The following is a 27,291-nucleotide window of genomic DNA, read 5'->3' on the forward strand; positions in this document are numbered from 1 at the left end:
CTATATTTCTTTAATTACTAAAAAGCAGTGGGGGAAATTATTTAACAAATGTCGGTTGCTAGGCAGAATCCTTTAAATCGTGGACTCCAAAGGATTTGGATGCCATTGATGTAATGCACCTCTCTGCCCATGAGCAGGGCTCAATTTAAGTCTTCTTACAGATTTTCTCTCTACTCTACCCTTTGAAAAAATACCAGAGTATGGGTCCGCAAATCCCTTTGGTTACATATTTTAGTTTCTCCAAACACTAGAGTTCAGAAGTTTTTCGTAGCATTTGACCTACATTCCTACTTCTGTCGTTGAAGCCCCATTGCCTCTTGCTTTCTCCAGAAGTACTGAAGACCAGGTACTTGACTCCAGTCTTAAAATAACCCTTTCTATCCCAATATGCTGATTTGAAGTTCTTTTTTCCCTTAGCCTGCAGGAATGTGGTCTCTTTAAATCCTTCTCCTAGGATTTCTTCCCCTAGATCATTTGGGTAGTTTTAATGCAGGCCTTTTTTAGATTTATTTTTATCTTTAGTTTTATAGTGCTTAAAGCTAAAAAAAAAAAAAAATCTTATGATGGGCTTGAACAGGACTGAAGAGATCATCTCATAGCTTTTATATGTGACTTCTGTGTTTATACTTATGTATATATGTATTTGTCTCCTTATTCAGGAAATGATATATTGTGTTCCTTCTGCTTAGCAAGCCTTACACATTTACAACACACATATACTCACACTCACACACACACACACACACACACACACTCTCATAGTACTGCATGGCTAGATTATACTTAGCATGTGGCCTATTAGGTTGGCCAGTTATGCCTTTTGATATGTTGCACAAAGACAGTTGCTACCGTTTTTACTATTTAGGCATTTTAGTTGATTAAAAAAAAAAAGGGGGGGGTGACTAGAGCATGCCAGAAAATGTGTAAAGAAAATTCATAGCAGGATTGTTTTCAATAGCAAAACAAAACAAAGTATAAAATGGCCATTCACAGGAGAATGGATAAGTAAATCATGATGTAGCCACACAATGGAATACTTCGATGAAATGTATGAACCTCAACCACATACGTTGGCAATGATGAATTTTAAAAACAATGTTGAGGGCAAAAAGCAATCAGAAGAATAAGAATGGCCAATAAACATATGAAAAGTGGCCAGAAGCATTAGCCCTTAGGGAACTACACATCACAACCATGAGAAACTACTTCATATTAACACTAGGATGCCTGTATTCAGTAACAAAGATAATAAGAATAAGAGGATGTGGAGAAATTTGAATCTTTATACATTGTTGGCAGAAACGTAAAATTATACAGCCATTGTGGAAGAGAGTTGGTTGTTCAGAGTTAAGCGTAGGGTAACCATACAACTCACCAATTTTACTCCTAGATATACCCGAAAGAAATGAGAACATATGTCCGTGCAAAATCTTGTTTATAAATGTCCATAGAAACATTATTTACAGTATGAAAATGTCCCAGATATCCATCAACTGATGAATGGATAAACTATGGTTTATCCATGCAGTGGAATATTCCTTGATAATAAGGAAGGAAGTCTAGAGATACGCTACATGGATGAACCTTCCACGCAACACAAACGATCACATACTGTATAATTCAATTTACGTAAAATGTCCAGAATAGGCAAACTTAGAGAAAAATTGGATTAATGATTGCCAGGAGCTGGGGTCAGGGGAAGAGGAGGAGTAGCTGTTAATGGGTACAAGATTTCTTTGGAGGGGGGGTGATAAAAATAGTCCAAACTTAGATTGTACTGATAGTTCCACAAATCTGTGATTTTACTGAGACCACTGAATTGTATACTTCAAGTGGTGGATTTTATGGAAGGGGAATTCTATCTCATTTTATGGAAGGGGAATTCTATCTCAAAGATTTTTTTTTAATCAGAAGAATGAGTGTACTCTTCCAATTTTTATAAAGTTCGAAACCAGTCAACTAAACAATACGTTGTCCAGGGTTGTATACCCATATGGTAAAAACATAAACAGAAAGGGGGAAATTATCTGAAAAAAGAAAGGAAAAAACCCGACAGCACAGAATGGTGGTTGTTAGCACTGAGCTTCAGATGGTATCACAGCAGAAAATTACAGAGCCATGGTGTTGGGAATATTCTGTTTTCTTAGGTTGGATCGTGTGTTCCTTTTACTGTCATGCTTCATTTCTGATGTTTACATATATTTTAATCAGTGTGTATTACTAAAAATTTTATCTGCATCAAGTACTTTATAGTAAAATTCTGAATGCATCCTTCTCTGCCTTATGAAGAACCTATATTGTTCCACTAATGTAACACGTGCTCTGTTTATACTGTTTCCATTCCCTTAAAGAGACTAGTAGGGAGGGCCTGTCGGTGGGCATCCAGTAGACGTGGCCCATTGCTTAGCTGGCACATTAATGAGCTTTAGGTTGTACAAATCTGAATTGTTATGTATTAGAAAATGGAGGGAATGCAAATTGTTTTCCCTAAAAGTCAGTTTTGTTGTTGTTTTGCCCTTTAAGAAGGAATAGGCAGGGGAGGAATAGGTGAGGGTAAGAAGTGAGAGAAAAATGACAAAATTACGTGGGGGAGTAGACAAGTTATTTTCATGAAAACAGAAATCTGATACCCAATTTATATTATGTTTTCCTGAAATTTAAATGCCATCCAGCTCTGGGGACATTAATATAATCCTGCTGTCTAACAAAGACTTTGTGTAAGTAAACTTGATTGAGCATTTATTTTTAATGTTTTGATGGTTTTTTATTGATATAGTTTACATATAACATATTTCAGTTGTACAACTTAATAACTTTATATTTGTATCTATTGCAAAATGATCACCATAAGTCTAGTTAACATCCATCACCATCATAGTTACAAATATTTTTTCTTGTGATGAGAACTTTTAAGGTTTGCTCTCTTAGCAATTTGGAAATGTGCAATGCAGTGTCATTAACTGTAGTCACCATGTGGTACATTACATCCCCAGTGTTTATAAGTAGAATTTTGTACCTTTTGACCCCCTTCATCCATTTCACCCATCTTCTACCTCCTGCCTCTGGCAAACCCCAATCTATTCTCTGTATCTGTGAGCTCAGTTTTTTGTTTGTTCGCTTTGGTTTTTAGATTCAGCATACAAGGGAGATCCTAGAGTATTTGTCTTTCTCTGTCTGACTTATTTTCACTTAGCATAATACCCTTAAATTTCATCCATGTTGTCATAAATGGCAAGATATTCTTCTCCGTTTTGGCTGAATAATATTCCATTGTATATGTATATGCCACATTTTCTTTGTCTATCTGGCCATCAATGGACACTTAGGTTGTTTTCATATATTGGCTATTTTAAATAATGCTTTAATGAAAAACATAGTTTTTTGAGTTAGTGTTTTTGTTCTCTTCTGATAAATACCCAGATATTGCTGGATCTATTTTAAAGTTTTGAGAAAACTCCATACTGTTTTCCATAGTGGCTGCACCAATTTACATTCCCACCAACAGTGCACGAGAGTTGCCTTTTCTCCACCCCCTCAGCACTTGTTATTTGCTCTCTCTTTGATGATAGCCATTCTAACAGGCATGAGGTGACGTCTCATTGTGGCTTTGATTTGCATTTCCCTGATGATTAGTGATGTTGAGCACCTTGTCATGTACCTGTTGATCATCTCTATGTCTTCTTTGTAAAAATGTCTATTCAGGTCCTCTGCCCATTATAAATAGGAATTTTTTTTTTTTTTTTTTTTTTTTTGCTATTGAGTTGTATGAGTTCTTTGTATATCTTGAATATTAGCCGTTTATCAGATATATGATTTGCAAGTTTTTTTTATTTGGTAGGTTGCTTTTTCATTTTGTCGATGGTATCTTTTGCTGTGCAGATTTTTTCTTTTTTAAGAAATCATGGAAAAGAGCTATGTTTTAGGACTGATTATGTCAAGAGGAATGGCATCAATGACATAGAGACTTAGCTGATAAACTAATTTAGGGAGAGGGGAGAAAGAGCTAAGAAAATGCTCAGCCTCCCCGACTTCTCCCATAGGTTCCTTACAGATATTAGCAGTAGTTGATCTTAATTTGTGACTTCCAACCCCACGAATGCACTCAGTTTGGTAGGTGAGAACCCCGTTTGAAATCCCTTTTGAATCTTAAAAAATAGTAGTGTATCCCTGGGTTACATGACTATTCCATCTGAAACATCCCTATTGACCTCTTTTATACGTCTTTCTGTTTTTATATGCCCCCTTTTCAAAATCGTAAAAGTTACGTGACATTTTTAGTGGCTGCTCTAAGGTTGTGACACACTTATCTAAATTGCATCTCATCAGCACTTTAATGAACAAACTCTTTATTAACCCAGCCTAAATCGAAATGTTTTTAAAAATTAGAGCAGTGATCAACCATCAGGCTCTGTGTGCTTAGCTCAGATGTTAAAACTTCAGATCCCCTGAGGAACAATTCACATGATTGTTGGGGTATCCAAAGTCTTAAATCCATTCCCCATGTTCCCCATCCCCCAAGACACTGTACCCAACACCCCCACTAACCCTAATATCCTCATCTGCTAATTCTGATAATTAACATTTTAAAATGTTTATTTTGTTCTGTGGCTATTTTTGGAATAAACGCTGTGACAATGCTCTAGCTAACTGGCATGGTACTTGGATGCCTAAAATCAGATTCAAGGAATCACTTCTCTAATCAGTTTTGCACTCACTTGGCAATAATCTGATCCAAACTCAACTCTCCTAATCTTTGATGAGCTCTCATGTGGAGCCAACTCTCAATTCCCTCAAAGAGAGACGTTTCACTTGCCCTTTTTCTGATCAGTGGAGCCCTCACAGAACTCCAAGAGTTTTCCAAGATGATTACAATGAGCACCGCGATTGCAACCAATTCCTAAAATGCCTTGGGATATTTTTACCCTGCAAGCTGTTTATGCAAAGAGAGGAAGTTTCAACTAGAAGGAATGAAACAGTTTAAGGCATCTTTGGGTTTAAATGTCAGATTTTTTCACTAGAATCTCAGTATTCCATGGTAGAAAGAACTCTGTTTCTTAAGAGAGGTGTTTTCCAGTCCCCTAATCTTGACTCTGCCATTAACCAGATTTGTAAACTTGGACAAGTTACTTAGATTCCACGATTGGCACTTCTCTCATCTGTAAAGTATGAGTTAAAATGGATGATTTCTAGAATGCCTGCTAGCGTTAACATGCAATGTTCACAAAGATAGATTTAGACCACTCTGCCCCTTTCTGCTTTTTCTATAACAAAGACACCCCAACTATCCATCTAAAGTTTTTTCTTAAGGACATGTGTTTTCAAAAACACAGCACGATGTTGACTTTTACCTTTGCTCTAAGTACTTACAGAAACCTGGTTAAGAGCATTTACCAAGTAATGATTCTTTGCTGTCTACCAGCTTATCATAGTAAAGTATATTAAACAGATCTAGAAAGAGTTCCTTCTTTATCTACTTTTGTGATTTAAGACCTATTTTTACTCATAATGGCATCATTGTTTTGGCTTATCTAGAACATTAATTCACAATCAAGAAAAGCAACCATGAAGAAATATATCACGTCTGTGTCAATAGATAATTATGTATCAATAGATGATTTTTAAGAACTGACAGATCTGATTATTGGAGGGTCCCATGGATAAAATCAAGTTGGAGTTTCAGAGCAACTTCAAAGAACTTCTAAAATTAAAAATGTACTCTTTCAGCTCTTTAACTTGTTTTAATTGGGCAGAGAGGCAATGTGTTACTTGCAAAGTTTTTAGTCATAGTAAAATCCAGTTCAGCTATTAAAAAAGAAAATCTTTTCTCTCCTGCCCTAGAATGTTCATAGAGTCTACAAATATGGTCTTATTTTGTGTGTGTCCCAAATATAAGTGGCATAATTATCTCCATATTTGGCTCATTAAACATTACATTCTTCTGTGAATCACTGCAGCGTGACAATGCCCCAGCCATGAAATAGTTGCCTGTGAGACAAAGGGGAAAAGCACGATTCTGTTCTAGTAGTTTTACCTTTAAGTCTATTGTTGTCATTTGAGAACATTGCTTTGATGTATAATTAATCTCACTGAAATCTAGTGTCTTCCACTGACTAATAGAAAACCCATAATCTGCATTTATGGCAAGCCCAGACCTTCAACCAAACCTGGGGTCCACGTTGATCCTGAAGGTTCGTGTTGTTCCCTGCGGTCATAGGGAGAGTAGTACATTCTTCAGAAAGCGGCTCCTTGAGTCCTTGGACACCAGAGTTATAATAAGAGCGGGAACTTGTCTCATCCATCTCGCCATGTTCTGTAACGCAAGACGCGGCCTCAGAAGCATTTATTACTTTGGAAGCCAAGTGGACTCCTTGGTGGAGGAATACGCCCCCTGAGTTGTTGAGCTTGTCACAGCTCTTTCATCTGGGATTTGTGTGGGGTAGGATGGGGACCTCGGGGTGGAAGGCGAGATGAGTGAGTTATTTTGGTTTTCTGGAATGTTAACATCTTAATCTCTGCAGAATTATTTCTAAGAATTTTAAATGTTGGGAGATGAAGAATTTATTTTGTCTTCGCATATGAAGAAGATCTGTCTACTTTCTGCCATGCAGGAAGTGGGAATTAACCAGGAAAGATAAATGCTTACCTTAAATACGTTGATATTTTACTGAGTACTCAAATGTCCCTCCCTCATTTTTTTTAATGACCTGTGAATGCCCAGTTTGCTCCAGTTAAGTGTTTGCATGTTGTGATATATCTCATCTTTCAATACGCTCCGTGTCTGCCTCCGTCCTATAACCATGTGTCCAGGCACACTAGCTTTCTCCCTGGCTCGGTCTTCAGTCTGAAGAGTAATTCATTACTTTTATTCACCATCGGTCAAAAGTTTGTATGCCTTCACTTTCATCACAGTTTATTCTGGGTTTCTCTTTGTAATGGGAAGTCACTTGGAGAAAAACTTAAAGAAATATGAAACACCTTGTAAATTGCACTCTGAGACCTTGAGTAGTAAACAATTATAGGCTCCTTGGTTACTTTTTTTTTCTTTTTTCCAAATTGAGACTTTTAGGATCTTCTCTTTTCCCTTTAAGGACCTCCAGAGCTATTCTGTTGTCTTGCCAGTGGCTGTTGCATAGAGCAGATGACCAAGGAGGTGGTGTTTTGATTTGAATCCCTCCTATGTGGTGATAATCACTGTACTGCAGTGGCTCCTTCCCAAAAGATGGACAACGTCCAGTGAGGTTTACTAGATTTCTGGAATCAACTAGTCATTTTTAGAGTTGACACTATCATCCATTCAGTGGAAAGAATGATTTCCATGTAGGTTTCATGATGCCACATTCCCCACCCCTAAAACTTTGTACACAACCCCCCACTAATCCAAATAACCTTATATACTTCTAATTCTAAAAATTAGCATTTAAAAATATTTTGCTCTGAGACTCAGTCAGATTTGCTTTTTCAGTTTTGCATCCTAGGAATTAGATATTAGTGATGAAATGGTACCATAGCATTTACCTAGGGTTTCTTCCAATGAGCAACTTGTAATGTCGCTTGTTAGCTTCCTCCGGCATTGCTGTGCTTTGTGTACATCGTACTGTCAACTTTAAGCACTGTCTTAACACTGATTTTTAATGTCTTGACACTGTTGTCTTCCGATAGAGGTACTAAGTGTGCTTTATTTCTGTTTTGCAGTTATGTTGAATCCTAACCCTAATCGACTGTAAACACCTTTGAGAGCCTTTGGGTTGACGGTGCTAGATTTTTTTTTTTATTGAAGTATAGTTGATTTACAATGTTGTGTTAATTTCTGCTGTACAGCAAAGTGATTCAGTTACACATGTACATACATTCTTTTTCATGTTCTTTTCCATGTGGTTGATCACAGGATATTGAATATAGTTCCCTGTGCTCTACAGCAGGACCTTGTTGTTTATCCATCCTACATATAATAGTTTGCATCTGCTAACCCCAAACTCCCACTCCCTCCCTCTGCCATCTCCCCTTCCCTTTGGCAACCGTAAGTCTGTTCTCTATGTCTGTGAGCTTGTTTTAATGTATGTTAGGGCTACAAAAAAGATAGAGATAGGAGGAAAAAAATGATAGTGCAGTGATGTTATTGACCAGGGTTCTTGGCCCTCTTTAATCAATAGAAACTGATCAGAGGCCAGACAAGAAATTCAGGCAAGGCTTTATTGAGGCTTCTGCTGTAGCAAGGGGGAGTGACAACAAGCAACAAGTTCCCTTGCTCCGTCCCTGAGAGGGGCAAGCTGCTTCCTTATATGGGGTGAGGGTAGGGATGTATCCAGGGGTCAGGCCGGAGGAGTGGCTTAAGTGGCTTGCCCACCCCTTTGGGGGTGTTGAGTGCAGGGGGGCATGCACGGTACACTGCTTTTGCTACAGACACCCTGTTTTTGCTCCTGGCTCTTCAGAAGTGGTAGTTGGGTTTTTGGTCTTTTTGTATCTTGTTGTCTATAGTTTGCCCCAACTGCGCATGCACACAGTTATTTTTAGTCCCTTAGAGTTTCTTTGTATTTTGACGCTAGCGGAGATGTTTGTCCAGGTGCAAGCACTGCAGCAAAGGGTCCTGGGTCCCAGCCTGTCTCAACATATCAATACCCATTCTTTCCTCTCCCTTCCTATCCCAACTTACCTAACAAGAACATTGTGTTCCGCTCTGGACTGCCCACTGCTGCTCTGGAAGTCACCTCTAAATGTTGGGGAATGTCTCATTCCTTCTAGAGCACATGGCCGCATTTAATTGATGGTTTAATATCTGCCACCAAAGTACCAACTCTAGTGTTGGTTGTTTCTTTTAGTTTTAAAACTTGTTCCGTAGTAGCCCAGGTAATTTCTGCTCTCCTCACCCAGACCCTAGGTACCAAGAAAGCTAAGCGCTTGCTATAGGCTCTAGGTACCTGCAAGCTATCCACCTACTGATGACAAACAGCAAACAGGAACGGCCTAACAATGTTCACATGATTGATTCATATTCATTTATACATGGAGGAGGAAGCTGAGACAGCTAAATTAAATCACATAAAGCAATTAAACTTCTCTGTTAGAGTGTTCTCTTTCTCCCATTCTTCTTGCTGACAGTATGCGTACCAGGCTTCACCCTAGTGCAATTAAGCTGATTCGGTGATACTAAGCTGCTCAAGTATGTAGTAGGCTTTTTTGTTGTTGCTTTTTTTCCCCCTGAAATTCCTTAAGTCGGATGCCAGATTCTCAAGGTACAACTTCAGGTCTTCTAAATGACGTACGTAAAGCTCTTGTCCAAACGCATTCCAGCAAAGACGAGTGACCTTAACCTTCCAAGAACATCCAGGTCCCCAGTATTGGCCACTGGGTTTCCATCTTAGATAGAGCATTGTAAGGAAAAGGTATGTAAAATTTTCAGGCATTTCTTGAAGTGCTGCCGAATAGACTGGGTTCTTGCTCTGATGGTTTCTTCTTCGCCAACAAAATAATCTTCAGGATGAAAATCTACTACTTTTTCATCCTCTGCCCATCCATCCATCCCTTAGTTGATGTTTAATAATTATAGTAGTGTGCTAACAATAATTTGTTATTTATTGATTGCTTAATATGCCATATAATATCCTAATAGGCTTATAATACTATATTATTCTCTTTCTACATGAAATAATATGAAGGATAAAGTAGCTTAGAGTTAGATTCAAATCCAGGTTTTCTTCCTAATGCATTATATGATCTTAGGCCAGATATCTAACTCCAAAGCCCACATCAGTTTCCTTGCATCAGGCTGCCCCTTGATAAAAGTTATCAGGAGGAACAATATTTTGTGCTTCAATACAACTTGGTATAAATCTGTTTCCGACAGTGTCTAGCAGCTTGTCTAAGGAGGATGAAAAAAGTAAGTCCCCTCTATTGTACAAGTTCCACCTCCCAATCAGATAACTGTCACATCAGATCAGGATACAGCTTCTATTGTTGGTCACTAGTACCATGTGGTGTATTGTCAGTCTTTACTGAATCCCACATCCCCGCAGGCTCAACTAAATCTGTGTATTAGGAAAAATAACAAAGGAATTAAAGGCTTTTACATGAGCATCAAAATTTCATCCTCCTATCAACGTCTTAGGTGATTTCCAGAAGAAGGACTTTGTTGTACAAAGAAGGTCATCTCATTAAGAAATGGAAGACAAATCCTGTTCCTTTTGCTGTTCTTTATGAATCTCGCACATAAAATACTGATTTTTTTTTTAAGATGTCAGTTTTTTTCCTGCATAAGACCTTTTTTTTTTGGTCTAGAGCTAGCCACTCTTGTCAATGTTGTTGATTTTGGAGTAGTGAAACTGATCTCTTGATTGCTGTAACTCCAAATTGGAGATGAATAAAGGAATTAATGGATTGGAGGAAATAACATAAAAGTAAGGTGTTTGGTGTTGCTTAGCACTTGATACTAAAACAATAGAAGCTATACATTTTTTAGATTCAAGTTGTTTTACTTTTAGAGATTATACAGTTAAACTTCCTAAAAATCTATAAAACATAAAATGGTAAAAAAAATGAATATGCAATTTATAAAAAGTAAATGAAAATAGTTGAATATTCTTTAATAGTCAAGTTTGCTAGTAATCAGAAAGTATATTTTAAACAATATTTGTTTTACCCATCAATTAACAAATATCCCCCAAACACGTCTTGGCGGTGAGGATGAAGAAAATTGGTAAACTCCTATAATGCTGGTGGTAATGTCAGTTTGCATTGTCCTTTTTTTTTTTTGCGGTACGCGGGCCTCTCACCGCTGTGGCCTCTCCGGGTATGCGGGCCTCTCACCGCTGTGGCCCCTCCCGTCGCAGAGCACAGGCTCCGGACGCGCAGGCTCAGCGGCCATGGCTCACGGGCCCAGCCGCTCCGCGGCATGTGGGATCCTTCCGGACTGGGGCACGAACCCGTGTCCCCTGCATCGGCAGGTGGACTCCCAACCACTGTGCCACCGGGGAAGCCCTGCATTGTCCTTTTGAAAATAAATTTAGTCACACGTGATATGCACTTAGTACACATTTATTGCAAAGATAATGGTCAAAAGTTTCATCACAGTTTCATTTATCTATGTAATTATTTATTTAGAATATCACACTCTTTGCCTTCATGGAACTTAAAATCGAGAGGAAGGTGCACTGATATATATGAAAAACTATGTATTAGTACAAAGCATTATGGAAGGACAAAGAAAAGGAAGGTAACACAGAATTTTTGTTGTTCCAGAAGGGCTTCATATATGATGTGCCAACTAAGCTGAACCCTGAGGATAAGAACAGGCTATTAAGCAAAAGAGGGCCAAAACAGTACTTTGGACAGAAGGGAAAACTTGGATGCCAGTCCCAGATGAAGAGCATTTGACCCCTGAAAGAACTGAGCAATAATCCCTCTAGCCCCCTTGTGGTGAAGTGATTTGGCAGGAAGCTAGAGACGTAAGCACAGACCAGATCATGAAAGGTCTTGCTTGAAAGCCATGTCAGAAAATAGGAATCTTATCCAAAGGATTTGGAGGGTTTTTACGACAGAATGACATGTTTGAATTTGGATTTGGCAAAGTTCATTCTGCGTGTAGGATGGATTGAAGGAGGGCAATCAAGAATGTTGATGACGACAGGACCAGTTGTAGTCATTGAGGGGAATGATGGTGGTGGCCAGCGTAATGGGAATAGGGATGAAGAGCTGGTCTTGAATTTAGGAGACAGAACCAATAGAGCTCAGTGTTAAACTGGATGTGGGAGGGTGAGCAAAGGAAAAGTAGGCGACCTCCAGGTTCTAGCTTGGGGGACTTAGTGAATATTAGGACTATTCTTTGACTTAGGGCATATGGTCCAAATAGTAGGTATGAGGGGCTAAGCCCTAAGTTCTGTTTTAGGCATAAGAAGTCTGTGAGATCTATGGGGACATTTAGGTGAATACATCTAGAGGCAATTTAATGTACAGGTTTGAAGCTGCAGAGAGAAGTGCTAAAGATATATATTCATGTGTAATCAGGATATAGATGATAAGTGGAGAATTAAAATATCAATGCTATAAACCTAACATTTAGAAACAACGAAATGTTAAAAAGTAAGGAACTACCAAGAACAAAACTGACATATCTACTCTTAGTCATTAAGAATTGGTTTAATGAAAAGTTAATAATACCATGAGATACTATGAGACAAAATGAGATACTATCTTGAAGTATACATACACATATATATATATCCTATTCACAGAAAGCCAAAATATTAAATATACATCTGAAAAAGAAAGATGAGAGAATTAAAGACACCTCATTATTAATAGTATTAGTCTTTGGGAAGTTGGTAACTATGGATAACAATGTTTTCTTAAAATACATATATTATTTGTACTTTTCTATAATGTAGCATTGTATAATAAGCCATGATTTTCAATAGAAAGTACATCATAAAACGTTAGGTTTTTTTACATTGTATTTGATTTTACAAGAATATTTGCAAGTTACAATGTCATCATAAAAGAGATTTTACAAGATTGTTTGCTCGGTAGAATTTCTCAGTAGACATTGATACAAAATGTAGTTGTAAATTTAATCATTTGTGTCCCACCCAGACAAAAGCAGCATATATAATGGGGAAAATACTCTAGTAGATGTCAGTAGAGAGATTTCAACCAAGTCTGCTCCTTAGAGCTCTTTAGCAAGTTGTTGAACCTCTGAGGGCCTCGTTTGCTTCTAGGATAAGAGAATTGGCCCAGATTTTCTCGAAGATGAACTCCCACTCTATTTTGCCTGAGTCAAGGTCACATAGAAAAAGTTGTATCAAACCATGTTCCCGTTAAATCAGCCCATATTTATTCAGATATATGACTAAATGGTCACAGTCTGAGTGTTTAAATGTGACCTGACATCTAATGGAAGTGTATTTATTTCGAAGAGAATTTAGTGTCTGTTCCTTATGTTTTTGTTTCCCCTCTTTTGTTGCTTGTTTTTGTCATGAAAAGATTGAAAGTCCCTGCTGTGTTAACGTGTAGAACATAAAACCCCAAGCTCTTCCTGAAAGGTAATTTTCCAAGAATGAAAAATATGAGAATGGTGTTGGATTGTTTGGTTTTCTGTCATTCAGTGTTGCATTAAAACAACCATTCTTCCATAACTATGAATGGCCTCACTCTTGAAAACTGTCAGTTACAAGTGAAAAGTGATAACACGCTGAAAGCAAAGCCTTTCCCAATTCCCACTAGGTTTTCAGATGAATTTGAAACCTAATCAATGGCCCACACTCATACTTAAATGTATCCATTATGGGGGGAAAACTTAAACAATTTTTAAGCTCCATCTTGAACACCGTTTTCAGTAAAATATTACCCTTTTAATTTTACATTTTAAAATGAATAATTTTTATCAACCTTACAGTCTAATTTTTTCCATTTCCCCCCCAGGGACATATTTGTTTGTTTTTGTCCTGACTGATTAATTTCAATATACTAGAAGTTAGACACCATGAAGTAAAATCTAGATGTTGCCGTAGTTTAGTTTACAGAGCCTTTTATATGCCTTCACTGGAATAGAAAAGTGTGTGTGTGTGTGTGTGTGTGTGTTCTGATTCAAACTGTTTATTTAAGAACACATTTTAAAATGTTGAAAAAGCAAAACAATAAAAATTTAAATCATCAGTAATCCCACCACACATAGAAAACCATTGGGCTAAATTTGGCCTCTTACTTTAGAATCCCTTTGGACAAACTCTTATTACGGGAACAGGCGTCTCATGCTGAATCTGATTGCACGTTGCTTGTTTCCACTAAGGGACAAGGCACCATCAGAACTAGTATAAAATCTCTGGCTTTGACCCAATTTCAGAATTCAGTTTTGCAGATGACTCAAGCAAGAGCTGAAATAGTGGATGATTTAAAAAAACAAAACAAAACAAAACAACTTCCCCTGTGGTCTTGGGAGAAATGTCAATTGTGTTAGTGTGGCTAAAAGAAAATAACTCCTTCTTCCATATTAGAACAAACATCGTTTCTTCCTCATTGAAAGCATGCACATGGAATTACTTTAGACTGGCCTTAGGGCTCATGCTATAAACCAAGACAGCTGTCTTTCTTTGATATGCTGATTACTCTGTGTCTACATCTCAGAAAACTTAAAGGAAGGTGCATAGAAATAAGAGATGTTAGAGCCAAGTAGGTCCAATAGTTTAGTACAAATGTCAAAGTCAACTCTTCCAACTGAGTTATAAGGAAAACGATATTTAACTCTGCGTAACTCAACTGCCATTCCATGCACTCATGGCACACATGTGCACGTACCATGACCTCAGTTGGAATGCCTTCCCCACGTGTTCTCCTTTTCAACTCCTACACCTGAACTATGCTGAAATGTAACCCTCCCCAAGATGCCTGCCACAGACCATCCCAAGGAAAGTTAGGCTTTCTCTCCTCTGTGCCCTGTGACATTTTGTTTATACTTCCAGTATACTGGTAGCATGCTTGTCATTGTTCTGTAATTATTTGTCTCTAATTTAATCTGAGAACTCCTTGAGGAAATTAACTATGTCTTAGTGTTTGTTGTTGTTGGTTTTTTGGCTGTGCTGTATGGCATGCCGGATCTTAGTTCCCTGACCCAGAGATCGAACCCGTGCCCCCTGCAGTGGAAGTGTGGAGTCTTAACCACTAGACCACCAGGGAAGTCCCCTCAGTTATCTTTCAACTCAATGTCCAGTACCTAGAACACGGTCTAACCTGAGTGCGTATGTACCCATATGTCAATTTAATAAAAAGATTGAATATGTTAAGGTAAATTGTGATAAGCTGGGGAATGATGAATATGCTTTTATAAGCTCTACTGAATTCTGAAGTTTCTTGTGTGAGGAAGTAAGAAGGTCTCTTCAGATTCCTTTGAATGCATTGAAGTGTTGTTTACCATCTACTCTGCAGAATTTAAGATCTGCTCAATGGAACAATATCTTAGACCATGTATGAGAATGACACAGGTGACATGAACTATGCACATGCAGTGATATAAAGCATTTCCATTTTTATTAGAGGTTGGGAAGAAGGCAGATAATTTTTGAGTTTAAAAAAAGGTTTTATTGGGGCCTAGGGGAAGAGTCTGGGTTTCATAAATCGCATTAAATATTTGGTGTGTAAAATTCCGGCTGTTCTTCATTAAATGGATACAGTGCATCCCCCATCTAATTAAGTAACCGTATGGAGACAAGTCATACTTACATAAACAAAAACAGAGAACCCAGCTCTATTGTGTTGTCTTAGATTATGTAACTTGGTTTCCCTGGTATGGCTTTCTGCTCTGACTTGGATATTGCCGTGGACCAAATACACTCCCAGAAACTGAATGGAATTTAAAGAGCTATTTCTAAGGTGACTTGCTTCATTTAACTATTGCAGTGAGGGGGGCCCTGGAATACTATGCAGTTTCCTACGTTTAATAACTGCTTGCCTGTTAAAGCCAGTAGTTTTGGGATGTGGCCAACAGGAAATCCATTGTGTATTATTACACTGCTTTGCAGGATAACCATGAGCCTGGCGTATGGTTTAACCATTCACTACGTGTTTACTGAATAGATAAATGCCTCACAGCATGTTTTCCGAGTTTTTGACCTAACACGATTGCTGTAACATACATATGGGTAGCAAAGAGTAGAGATAGTTTATAAACAGTTCATATCATGAGGGCACTAGGATGAAAATAATAACCATCACAAAAATTGAAATATAAATTTCAGGGTAATAAGTTTTAGAATGGAAATCTAGATCATAATTATAATTCTCTCTCCTTTGTTTGCAGTTCTTTATCCAGGCAATGATGCTGATGGCATTGGTAGTGGTGGCAAATTAAATTTATGTAACATTTTATCATTTACTATATTTTTTTACATATGTTATCTCACTTTACCATCACAAAATACTAATACATTTTTATCACCCATTTTATGGATGAGAATAATGGAACCTCAGTATTAAGTTACCCAAGGTAATAGAGTTGAACCAGACTTTAAATCAGGTACTTGATCCTAAAGTTCTCTGGTTTTACCAGATTTAGACTTTGCTTTATGGCCGGGTCATTGCTTGGACTTGGGAACAAATCTGCATGTTTTGTACCAGTGAGAAGATAAGAGTACCTTGGAGATAGAAGAGAAAAAAAGAAATGAGATGTATTTCAAAGTACTCTTGGCAAAAAAGTATGAAAATAATTTAGAATTCCTCAAAGTCTGTTGAAGCTCAACATCATTTATACTCTAACCTCATGGAGTGCCAGCACCCTTCACTGATGGTCCAAGGGTTTGTGACTCCCAATTTGAAATGACTTTGGGCTCCAGTGTAGCCAGTCCCATTACAAATTTCACATTTCAGACAGTCCAACATTGGCAGTTTTATATGGTTAAAAACATGATGGAGTGAAAAAGCCCCAGTGCCAGTCCCTTTATTTTTGCTGAACTGTGTCCTTGTATTTTATATTCCTTGTATTTTATATATATATTCCTTGTATTTTAATTGGAGTTTTAGTGGTTAAATATTCCTGCTTAAAAGAAATGAAACTATTTCTAAATGCAATGTTGAAAAATCCTTCTCATTATTTTATTCTCAAACAGGCTTATTCTTTGACTTCTTTTTCTGTTCCTGACTTTAGAAAGGATGCCTAGTCAGTTGAATATAATTAGTTGAGTACTTGCTGTGCGATTCTCTCCAAAATATTTTCTCAAGACCTTCTCTAGGTGTGTCCATAACACACCCATGCTGACCTGGAATTACAGTCCAGCCAAAGGGATCACTGAGCGATCTTTAAGATGAATATTAGACTTTATCTTGTGGTTCCTCACCACTCTTTTGGTTTTATGAACTGCACATAATTGCCATAAGACAGGCACTCACTAAATGACCCTATTGCACTTCTAAGGGTCCATTCACTTGAACTGAAATGGAATTGTGAGGTGTTTCAGTCAGATCTTCGTTCAGATTCTTACTAAGCTACATAACGTTAGACAAGACACGTAATCGAAGTGTTTTCTCAAATGCAAAAGGGGGTCCTCGCTGTCCCCACCTTGGAGTGATAGTGTCAAACTTAAATGACTTAATCCATGTAGAAGCCTCATTACCATAACCTGTAACCATTCAGTAAGTGGCAGCTCTTGTTTTTCTCTCTGCTAACATAGTTTCCATGTTTTTTTAGCTTCCCCAAAACTACTTAACACTGAGTGCATTGGGATTTAATAGTGAAGCTTGGCACTCTGTCTTTAAGAAGGTAGATCTGGGGCTTCCCTGGTGGCACAGTGGTTGAGAGCCCACCTGCCGACGCAGGGGACACGGGTTCGTGCCCCGGTCCGGGAAGATCCCACATGCCGCGGAGCAGCTGGGCCCGTGAGCCATGGCCGCTGAGCCTGCGCGTCCGGAGCCTGTGCTCCGCAACGGGAGAGGCCACAACAGTGAGGGGCCCGCGTACCACAAAAAAAAAGAAAAGGTAGATCTGGGTGTATCAGTGAGGAGTATTTTCTGCAAAAACAGAAAACCTGATTTAAAAATAACAAATTATCTGGAGATATATGCCTCCTGGTGTGTGTTCAGCCTCTTTGTTGTCAGAGCTGGTATCCCTGTGTCCTTCTTCAACTTTTCCTTGTGATCTTCCCCAGTTAAGACAGGAACAAAAAAATATGTCGATACCCACCACATTTATTCCTTTTATCAGGAAAATAAAAGCTATCTCAGAAAGTTCTGTTTATCACGCATTTGCCATCGAGGGGTACCACGTGGCCATTCCCACCTGCGAAAAGTAAACTCAGTCCGTGACTTTTCATGCCTCTACCAGGTGGGAGAAGGCAGTTGGCAGGTCAGTCATCAGCATTTCTCACACCAGGTTTAAAACTATAATCTGAATTATAGAGCAGTGGCCAATGTATTGAGATTACAAGTAAATTTACCTTGAAGCCCAAAATACCCATGCAGTCTTCCATAAAACCATTTATTAAAGTAAGTCATCACCACTACCCCACACCCCAATCCCCTCCAAAGGATGGGATTTGTCAGCAACTTTAAAAAAAAATTTTTATTGAAGTATAGTTGATTTATAATACTATGTTAATTTCTGCTGTACAGAAAAGTGATTGTTATGCATATATATACTTTTCATATTCTTTTCGATTACGGTTGTCATCAAATTAAAAAAAAATTTTTTTTTATACACTAGGTTCTTATTAGTTATCCATTTTATACATGTTAGTGTATACATGTCAATCCCAATCTCCCAATTGATCCCACCATCCCCACCCCCAGCCACTTTCCCCCCTTGGTATCCATACGTTTGTTCTCTACATCTGGGTCTCTATTTCTGCCCTGCAGACAGGTTCATCTGTACCATTTTTCTAGGTTCCACATATATGCATTAATATACGGTATTTGTTTTTCTCGTTCTGACTTACTTCACTCTGTATGACAGTCTCTAGATAGATCCACGTCTCTACAAATGACCCAATTTCGTTCCTTTTTATGGCTGAGTAATATTCCATTGTATAGATGTACCACACCTTCTTTATCCATTCATCTGTCAGTGGGCATTTAGGTTGCTTCCATGATGTGGCTATTGTAAAGGGTGCTGCAGTGAACATTGGGGTGCATGTGTCCTTTTGAATTATGGTTTTCTCTGGGTATATGCCCAGTAGTGGGATTGCTGGGTCATACGGTAGTTCTCTTTTTAGTTTTATAAGGAACCTCCATACTGTTCTCCATAGTGGCTGTATCAGTTTACATTCCCACCAACAGTGCAAGAGGGTTCCCTTTTCTCCACACCCTCTCCAGCATTTGCTGTTTGCAGATTTTCTGATGATGCCCGTTCTAACTGGTGTGAGGTGATACCTCATAGTAGTTTTTTTTTTCAATTTTTTTTTTCAATTTTTTTTTTGGTTTTGGCTGTACATGGGCCTCTCACTGTTGTGGCCTCTCCCGTTGCAGAGCACAGGCTCCGGACGCACAGGCTCAGCGGCCATGGCTCACGGGCCCAGCCGCTCCGCGGCGTGTGGGATCCTCCTGGACCGGGGCACAAACCCGTGTCCACTGCATCGGCAGGCGGACTCTCAACCACTGCGCCACCAGGGAAGCCCCCTCATTGTAGTTTTGACTTGCATTTCTCTAATAATTAGTGATGTTGAGCAGCTTTTCATGTGCTTCTTGGCCATCTGTATGTCTTCTTTGGAGAAATGTCTGTTTAGGTCTTCTGCCCATATTTGGATGGGGTTGTTTGTTTATTTAATATTGAGCTGCATGAGCTGTTTATATTTTTTGGAGATTAATCCTTTGTCCATTGATTCGTTTGCAAAGATTTTCTCCCATTCTGAGGGTTGTCTTTTCATCTTGTTTGTAGTTTCCTTTGCTTTGCAAAAGGTTTTAAGTTTCATTAGGTCCCATTTGTTTATTTTAGTTTTTATTTCCATTACTCTAGGAGGTGGATCAAAAAAGATCTTGCTGTGATTTATGTCAGAGTGTTCTTCCTATGTTTTCCTCTAAGAGTTTTATAGTGTCCGGTCTTACATGTAGGTCTCGAATCCATTTGGAGTTGATTTTTGTGTATGGTGTTAGGGAGTGTTCTAATTTCATTCTTTTACATGTAGCTGTCCAGTTTTCCCAGCACCACTCATTCAAGAGACTGTCTTTTCTCCATTGTATATCCTTGCCTCCTTTGTCGTAGATTAGTTGACCATAGGTGCATGGGTTTATCTCTGGGCTTTCTATCCTGTTCCATTGATCTATATTTCTGTTTTTGTGCCAGTACCATATTGTCTTGATCAGTGTAGCTTTTTAGTATAGTCTGAAGTCAGGGAGCTTGATTCCTCCAGCTCTGTTTTTCGTTTTCAAGATTGCTTTGGCTATTCGGGGTCTTTGGTGTTTCCGTACAAATTGTGAAAATTTTTGTTCTAGTTCTGTGAAAAATGCCATTGGTAGTTTGATAGGGATTGCACTGAATCTGTAGATTTCTTTGGGTAGTATAGCCATTTTCACAATGTTGTTGCTTCCAGTCCAAGAACATGGTATATCTCTCCATCTATTTGTATCATTTTTAATTTCTTTCATCAGTGTCTTACAGTTTTCTGCATACAGGTCTTTTGTCTCCCTAGGTAGGTTTATTCCTAGGTATTTTATTCTTTTTGCTGCAATGGTAAATGGGAGTGTTTCCTTAATTTCTCTTTCAGAGTTTCCATCATTAGCGTATAGGAATGCAAGAGCTTTCTGTGCATTAATTTTGTATCCTGCAACTTTACCAAATTCATTGATTAGCTCTAGTAGTTTTCTGGTAGCATCTTTAGGATTCTCTATGTATAGTCATGTCATCTGCAAACAGTGACAGTTTTACTTCTTCTTTTCCAATTTGTATTCCTTTTATTTCTTTTTTTCTCTGATTGCCATGGCTAGAACTTACAAAGCTATGTTGAATAATAGTGGTGAGAGTGGACATCCTTGTCTTGTTCCTGATCTTAGTGGAAATGGTCTCAGTTTTTCACCATTGAGAATGATGTTTGCTGTCGGTTTGTCATGTATGGCCTTTATTATATTGAGGTAGGTTCCCTCTATGCCCACTTTCTGGAGAGTTTTTAATCATAAACGGGTGTTGAATTTTGTCAGAAGCTTTTTCTGAATCTATTTTAGATGATCATATGGTTTTTATTCTTCAATTTGTTAGTATGGTGTATCACTGATTGATTTGCACATACCGAAGAATCCTTGCATCCCTGGGATAAATCCCACTTGATCATGGTGTATAATCCTTTTGATGTGTGGTTGGATTCTGTTTGCTAGTATTTTGTTGAGGATTTTTGCATGTATATTCATCAGTGATATTGGTTTGTAATTTTCTTTTTTTGTAGTATGTTTGTCTGCTTTTGGTATCAGGGTGATGGTGGCCTCATAGAATGAGTTTGGGAGTGATCCTTTTTCTGCAGTTTTTTGGAAGAGTTTTAGAAGCATGTATGTTAGCTCTTCTTGAAAATTTTGATAGACTTTACCTGTGAAGCCATCTTGTCTGGATTTTTGGTTGTTGGAAGATTTTTAATCACAGTTTCAATTTCATTACTTGTGATTTGTCTGTTCATATTTTCTATTTCTTCCTGGTTCAATCTTGGAAGGTTATACCTTTCTAAGAATTTGTCCATTTCTTCCAGGTTGTCCATTTTATTGGCAGAGAGTTGCTTGTAGTGGTCTCTTAGGATGCTTTGTAGTTCTGTGGTGTCTGTTGTAACTTCTCCTTTTCATTTCTAATTCTATTGATTCGAGTCCTCTCCCTCTTTTTCTTGATGAGTCTGGCTAATGGTCTATCAATTCTGTTTATCTTCTCAGAGAACCAGCTTTTAGCTTATTGCTCTTTGCTATTATTTTCTTTGTTTCTATTTCATTTATTTCTGCTCTAATCTTTATGATTTCTTTCCTTCTGCTCACTTTGGGTTTTGTTTGTTCCTCTTTCTCTAGTTCCTGTAAGTGTAAGGTTAGATTGTTTGAGATTTTTCTTGTTTCTTGAGGTAGGCTTGTATTGCTATAAACCTCCCTCTTAGAACTGCTTTTGCTGCGTCCCATAGGTTTTGGATCGTCGTGTTTTCATTGTCATTTGTCTCTAGGTATTTTTGATTTCCCTTTTGATTTCTTCAGTGGTCTCTTGGTTATTTACTATCGTAATGTTTAGCCTCCATTTTTTGGTGCTTTTTATATTTTTCTCCCTGTAATTGATTTCTAATCTCATAGTGTTGTGGCCAGAAAAGATGCTTGATATGATTTCAGTTTTCTTAAATTTACTGAGACTTGATTTGTGACCCAAGAAGTGATCTATCCTGGAGAATGTTCTGTGTACACTAGAGAAGAAAGTGTAATCTGCTGTTTTGGGATGGAATGCCCTATAAATATCAATTAAATCTGTCTGGTCTATTGTGTCATTTAAAGCTTGTTTCCTTACTAAGTTTCTGTTTGGATGACCTGCCCATTGGTGTTAGTGAGGTGTTAAAGTCCCCCGCTATTATTGTGTTACTGTCGATTTCCTCTTACAGCTGTTAGCAGTTGCCTTATGATTGATGTGCTCCTGTGTTGGGTGCATATATATTTATAATTGTTATATCTTATTCTTGGATTGGTCCCTTGATCATTATGTAGTGTCCTTCCTTGTCTCTTATAACATTCTTTATTTTAAAGTCTATTTTATCTGATATGTGTATTGCTACTCCAGGTTTCTTTTGATTTCCATTAGCGTGGAATATCTTTTTCCGTCCCCTCACTTTCAGTCTGTATGTGTCTCTAGGCCTGAAGTGGGTCTCTTGTAGACAGCATATATATGGGTCTTGTTTTTGTATCCATTCAGCGAGCCTGTGTCTTTTGGTTGGAACATTTAATCTATTCACGTTTAAGGTAATTATCAATATGTATGTTCCTATTACCATATTCTTAACTGACTTGGGTTTGTTTTTGTAGGTCCTTTTCTTCTCTTGTGTTTCCCACTTAGAGAAGTTCCTTTAGCATTTGTTGTAGAGCTGGTTTGGTGGTGCTGAATTTTCTTAGCTTTTACTTGTCTGTAAAGCTTTTGATTTCTCAAATCTGAATGAGGTCCTTGCTGGGTAGAGTAATCTTGTTTGTACGTTCTTCACTTTCATCACTTTAAGTATATCATGCCACTTCCTTCTGGCTCATAGAGTTTCTGCTGAGAAATCAGCTGTTAACCTTATGGGAGTTGTCTCGTATATTATTTGGCATTTTTCCCTTGTTGCTTTCAATAATTTTTCTTTGTCTTTAGTTCTTGCCAGTTTGACTACTGTGTGTTTTGGCGTGTTTGTCCTTGGGTTTATCCTGTATGGGACTCTCTGTGTTTCCTGGACTTGGGTGGCTATTTCCTTTCCCATGTTGGGGAAGTTTTCGACTCTAATCTCTTCAAATATTTTCTCGGGTCCTTTCTCTTCTTCTGGGACCCCTCTAATGCAAATGTTGTTGCATTTAATGTTGTCCCAGAGGTCTCTTATGCTGTCTTCATTTCTTTTCATTCTTTTTTCTTTATTCTGTTCCACAGCAGTGAATTCCACCATTCTGTCTTCCACGTAACTTATCCGTTCTTCTGCCTCAGTTATTCTGCTATTTATTCCTTCTAGTGTATTTTTCATTTCAGTTATTGTATTGTTCATCTCTCTTTGTTTGTTCTTTAATTCTTCTAGGTCTTTGTTATACATTTCTTGCATCTTCTCGATCTTTGCCTCCATTCTTTTTCCAAGGTCCTGGATCATCTTCACTATCATTTTTCTAAATTCTTTTTCTGGCAGGTTGCCTATCTCCGCTTCATTTTGTTGTTTTTCTGGGGTTTTATCTTGTTCCTTCATCCGATCCATAGCCCTCTGCCTTTTCATCTTGTCTTTCTGTGAATGTGGTTTTTGTTCCATAGGCTGCAGGATTGTAGTTCTTCTTGCTTCTGCTGTCTGCTCTCTGGTGGGTGAGGCTGTCTAAGAGGCTTGTGCAAGTTTCCTGATGGGAGGGACTGGTGGTGGGTAGAGCTGGCTGTTGCTCTGGTGGGCCAAGCTCAGTAAAACTTTAATGTGCTTGTCTGCTGATGGGTGAGGCTGGGTTTCCTCCCTGCTGGTTGTCTGGCCCGAGGCGACCCAGCACTGGAGCCTACCCAGGCTCTTTGGTGGGGCTAATGGCGGACTCTGGGAGGGCTCATGCCAAGGAGTACTTCCCAGAACTTCTGCTGCCAGTGTCTTTGTCCCCACGGTGAGACACAGCCATGCCCCCCCTCTGCAGGAGACCCTCCAACACTAGCAGGTAGGTCTGGTTCAGTGTCTTATGGGGTCACTGCTGCTTCCCCTGGGTCCCTATGCGCATACTAATTTGTGTGTGCCCTCCAAGAGTGGAGTCTCTGTTTCCCACAGTCCTGTCATACTCCTGCAATCAAATCCCGCTAGCCTTCAAAGTCTGATTCTCTAGGAATTCCTCCTCCCGTTGCCAGACCCCCAGGTTGGGAAGCCTGACATGGGGCTCAGAACCTTCACTCCAGTGGGTGGACTTCTGTGGTATAAGTGTTCTCCAGTCTGTGAGTCACAGACTCCGCAGTTACGGGATTTGATTTTACTGTGATTGCGCCCCTCCTCCCGTCTCCTTGCGGCTTCTCCTTTGTCTTTGGATGTGGGGTATCTTTTTTGATGAGTTCCAGTGTCTTCCTGTCAGTGATCGTTCAGCAGTTAGTTGTGATTCCGGTGCTCTCGCCAGAGGCAGTGAGAGCACGTCCTTCTCCTCCTCGATCTCGAACCAATGAATCTGGTTGTCAGCAACTTCTACGCCCCAGCTTGGAACTTCTTTTGGCAACTTCCCAGCCTGATGGGTTAAGAAGGGGCTACTTTCCTGGGGTAGCAGCCTTTTTGTTGCAAGGGAGGCATGTGAAGGGCAGGGCACTACTATACCAGCAATTCAGGTCTGAGCCTGGTGAGGATCCTGGGGAGGGGAAGCGGGGAGAGGGACCTGTATAAGGCAAACAGCACTCCTAACACTTCACTATACATACAAAGCAAAGAACAACAACAAAAGGAAAATATGTAACTTTTCTATTTTCACTTACTGTATTTCATTTCTTAGGATGCAAACAAATGGTAATACATATAGAAATGTATACCCACAGTGTCTCACCTTTCTACTCTTAACCCTCATAAATTGATTTTTTTTTTTGTTATTTTTTGCTTTCCTGGACCCTGACCTGTTTCCTATACATACATGATATTAACGTGGCCTCAGTAATAGTTAAGATAGAATGTTACATTCTGCCTCTTTTTTTCTTCCTCTGAACATTGATTGATTCTTTTGTAAATTGCTTTTCATTTTTTTTTAAATTGAAGTATAGTTAATTTACAATGGTGTGTTAGTTTCAAATGTGTAGCAAAGTGATTCAATTATACACATATATATTTTTTTTGTTTTGTTTTGCTATGTACCTAGATTCCTTTCCATTATAGGCTATTACAAGTTATTGAGTATAGTTCTCTGTGCTATACTGTAGGTCCTTGTTGCTTACCTATTTTATATACAGTAGTGTATATATGTTAATCCCAAACTCCTGATTTATCTCCCCTCACCCCATATTCCCTTTGGTAACCATAACTTTGTTTCCTGTATCTGTGAGTCTTTCTGTTTTGTTAGATTGACTGATTCTTAATGGAGGGCCTCGAGGTCGCCGGGACACTTACAGCCAAGTTTCCCGTTCCACTCTCCTGCTCTCTGTTTTAGGTGAAGACTGAACTTGTTATTTTATCTAATGGGGTTTTACTAAAATAGCAGGAAGGTAACCTAATTGCTTTCAGATCTCTCTGTTTTGTGACTCAGATGGTTAAAACTCGATTTATCTTATCATCCAATACCTTTGTATGTCATTTTACTTAAACTGGTTAAATGTGGTCTTACTATTTACTTACAAATTGGTTTTTGTGACCCACACCCCATGTCAGTAGTTACCTCTGACATTTAGGCATTGTTACTAATTAAGCAAAAACACCTCATACAGCATTTAGCAATTACACCCCTGTTCACTCAGGCTACCACCATGGGGGTCTGCATATATTCTTTATCAGGTGACCCTTTTCTGCAACAGTGAACTACTTTGGACAGAACTCAAGCCCCTGATGGGAGTGTGAGCTGTTTGATGCCCACATAAAGTCTTCTAATACCTTTGTCATTTCCTCTAATGCATGGATTTACAGAAGCCTGAGGGGACTTGGTATTTATTGAAGATGGAAATTGCTGTGAGCAGTCAGTAACAGAATGAATTAATATATGATACATTTTATGAAGTCCATTGTAAATATAATTTAAAACATTAAAAAGCACCCTCAGATTCTATCCTGAAACCCTTCTTATTCCATGTGATATGTACACATTTTATTTTCTGAGGGAGTTTATCTAACTTTTATAACTTAAACTGTTTGCTCTCTTATTATTTGGAATATTTGTGTTATGATGCTTTTTTGGTCCTTCTGTTCATTAGCTTTTCTATTAACATGAGTTAACTTTTCTATTACAAATGCACTTGATAGCTTATAAATATCAAACTCTTTAATATGTGAGGCCTTTCCCCCCCTTAAGTTGATACATTTAATGAAAAAAAAAAAGTTTGGAGAATCAAAGTATTGTTTAATTCATTTCAGTGGCATGACATAGTGCTTATGTATTCCCGTTGGCAAACAGTCTTTTTCATAACTCAGTGTCTTTTATTTTCTTCCTTATGCAAACATATAATTATAGGCAGTTATTCCTCCTGTGTCCTAGACCCCTTCTTTTACATTTACTAATTCTCTCTACAGGTTCTTACAACAGGACATTCCCCCTAATTCCTTGACAGTGCTTACTTATTTAGGTTATTGACTTGAGTGGCTCTGTTTGTTCAGAATTGCATTGATGGCACCCAGAAAGCCGGGTTAGGACACAGAATGCACCTGGTCTCCAGGCTCTCTCCTGTTGAACTAGATTGTCGTTCCAGTGGTTTCATTTGGTCCCTTTCTGCAGCTTAGCCCTAAAGACTGATTTGCTTTGAATGGGAGTAATCCTCTCTGGGGCATAGCTGATCTGGTTATTGAAATCTTTGCTTGCTTTGTTCTTTCTGTGGAATGGCCATGGGAAGGCAGAAGATAGGGTTTCTCTTGGTTATGTTCCACATTGCTCAGCAGTTACATCTTTCTTCCCTTGACTTTGTGCTAGTTTCCTGGGACTTAAGTCCTTGCTAAATGGAGTGAAGAGACAATGAAGCCAAGTCTTGGCTTATGCTTTTTCCTTTTCATATTGTTTCTCTCCACTCATCAGTTCCCTGTACTTGGGGAGACTCACATCTGTTTCTTCCCTTTGAACAGATGTAACTATAGATATTAAACTAAAAACTTATAGCTTGTAGTGATTTGTTTTAGTTCTTAACCTTAAAAGTGAGGTAGCTTTTGGGGTCAGGAGTGCTGGGCGTAAAGATTGATGGTCAAAGACAAGCAGAAGAAATGTGTATTCCTTTTAGAAGGTTTAGTAAATTTGGGGAAGAAACGCTATCCAAGGTAGAATACCAGACAATCTCCAAAGTTTCATAGGTAAAGAAAGTGGACAGTTTGGAATCTTTTGGACATGTCTTATGATCGACCATCCTCCACCAACGTCACCATTATTTACACTCATTGATGGGAAAACCAAATCTATTCCCTCCATTATTTCAAAGTTTTGAGGCAGCTTGGGCCCCTCGTTGAACACTTCGCCAGACTGAATCTTAAGATTTAGCCTGTCACCCCACAGATGTTTATCTCAGGTCTTTCAGCAAAGGCAGATTCAAAACTGTAG

Source organism: Delphinapterus leucas, chromosome 21 (assembly GCF_059928025.1).
Source record: "Delphinapterus leucas isolate spDelLeu-1000000601 "Yukka" chromosome 21, BTC_Dleu_Yukka2, whole genome shotgun sequence".
Lineage (NCBI taxonomy): Eukaryota > Metazoa > Chordata > Mammalia > Artiodactyla > Monodontidae > Delphinapterus > Delphinapterus leucas.